Source organism: Xiphophorus maculatus, chromosome 2 (genome assembly GCF_002775205.1).
Source record: "Xiphophorus maculatus strain JP 163 A chromosome 2, X_maculatus-5.0-male, whole genome shotgun sequence".
Classification (NCBI taxonomy): domain Eukaryota; kingdom Metazoa; phylum Chordata; class Actinopteri; order Cyprinodontiformes; family Poeciliidae; genus Xiphophorus; species Xiphophorus maculatus.
The window spans coordinates 31406305-31408697 of NC_036444.1; positions in this window are offsets into that span (position 1 = coordinate 31406305).

The following is a 2393-nucleotide window of genomic DNA, read 5'->3' on the forward strand; positions in this document are numbered from 1 at the left end:
AACTGAACCAGCTTACAATTCACTAAAGTACTTGTGAAATTATCTGTAATAAAAAGAATTTTGACTAACCAGCTAATTGGCTGAACAATATGCAGCAACTACCAGATTGCCTAGTAGTCTGCTTTTGATTGGTTGAGCAACCCGGGTTAGCTTAGTCTGAGAAGTGTAAGTTCCAGTGGAGGAGTTGTCCTCAGAATGGGACTGGAAGACAAGTCTCAGTATGATAAATGATCTGTGGTTGTATAGTGCTTTATCAAGTCCAGTGGATCCCATTCATTTATTCATATTCACGTGATTCACACACACTGATGATAGTTAGCGTGCGTGAATCAGCTGGAACAGCTGTGTTCATCGTGTTCTGGGTTCTTCTGTAACCTCCTGGATGAGTTGTTGAGGAATTGTTGTTGAGAAACGGAATGAAACGGAATTTGGGTGGGAGACCTGAAGGTTGTCCCATGGATCCACAGAGTCTGAACTGGAGGTCACTGGAGCTCTGGAGGTTGGAATTGAAACCACAGTGGAAGTGAATGGAAAGTGTTTTGGGATGTTGGCCAGGAGTCCCCTGGAACACACAGCTCTGCATGTCAACCAGGACATTGCTAGGACCCACAAAGGACATTGAAATATCGGACCAGATGCTGCAAAGCCGCGAATAGGAGACCTGAAGGATGGTTATGTAAGCTCCTACGTTTCTGGGGTCTGAGGAGAACTGGACCTTTGAAGAGCACAGGAGCAGCAGCGTGGGACAGGGGTGGACACTTTCTGGTCCCTGGTCTCTCAGAGAACCTGGGAACCGGATGTCATGGGCCGGACTCCAGGCATGCTCAGGCTGGACGACATGTAAAGGAGAATGGTGAGTATGATGCTGCAGGAGAGGATGATAATAATAAAAATGAAGGAACTGATACAGGAGGAGACAGAGAATGATGCTGATAGAAACAATGATCATGACAATGAGAGAACTTGGCACATTCAGCATCCGCTTGCAGTTCTTCTTTCTTCTGTCACAAATTTCGAAGTGAAGTTTTGAAATCAGTAAGTGATTAGATGTTTTTAGTCATGTCTGTGTTATTACGCTGTCAAAAACATTTACAAATAGTCATTATTTCTCCCTGAAATAAAGCGGAACAAGTAGGACCAATAATATAGATTTCATTAAGCTTTAAAAACAGTCATTAAAAATTAATCTTACATCAAGTGGAATAATTGCAAAAAGGGGGTTGAGTGACATTTCCCATTAAAACAAGTAGCTTATATAAATACATACGGTACTTTATGATGCATTGTCAGAATGAAAAGAGCCATCTGTTAATCATGGATCATATTTACATCCGCTTGTTTTAACTTAACCCGTTTAAACCCACCGGTTTCATACATGTGAGAGTATGATTTCTCCCCACCATGACAACCTGAACAGCAGCTGAACGGAGCAGGGAATTCCCCTGGAAGACAGATCTTCTGCACAGAGTTCATTTCAGATCTCCTCGTTAGCCTTTGCATGGTAGATGCTATCAGTTAGAACACACTCCAATCATAAAGTTTAATTTTAAACTTAGAAATAGTAACAACATCATTTTCAACATATTTTGGGAAATTTATTTGATCGAGGAAATAATTTGCACAAATATAAGGCCAGCTCAGTAGAAAAGAGTATGAATCTTGTGGCTTGTTCAACCTTCCTGGCCATTTTTTGTTGTTGTTGTAAAAAGCAGCCTGGCAGCAGCTCAGTTCCCCATAAATTTTAATTACGTTTTACACAAACCTTCAGCAGAAGCTTTTTTTTTTTTTTTTTTTTTTTTAAATCTACGTGACAAACAGCTTCAGTCCTGAAGAATGTGAGGCTATCCTGCCTGGCTCTAATTTAAAAGGAAATGTGTCTTTATGTCTTCAAACTTAAAAAGACGCTGAACTCTAGTTTGCACACGGTGGATTTGCCCATCGTATATAAACCTATACACAGCAATGCAGTTGTTACAGCTTTATTGTGGAAACCCTGTCAGAACACTTAAGACAAACACTTTCACACTTGAAATTAGAAACTAATTTACATCTTTTGGACACTGACGCTTTCAAGTCTGAGTCATGCTTGTTCACAAATATGTCATGGTTTACAATACCAAACGTGTATCACAAGAATGCTTCTTTTAAAGTCCTGTACATGTCTGAGGTCAAGGCTTTTTGGAGTCTGTTAAAGAAAAAACAAAACACAGCAGACAGTACACTTTCAGTTTCATTAAGGTCTTTTTATCCAGGCAGAGACTCTCCACAAATTCAGTAGCATGTAAAGATTACCAAATGGCATTAGAGGTAAAATATTTCCCAGTGGAATGTCCATGTACATTGAAAGCTTTTTATTTCTTCTCAAAGCTTGCTGTTACCAAAAGGCCGTCCAC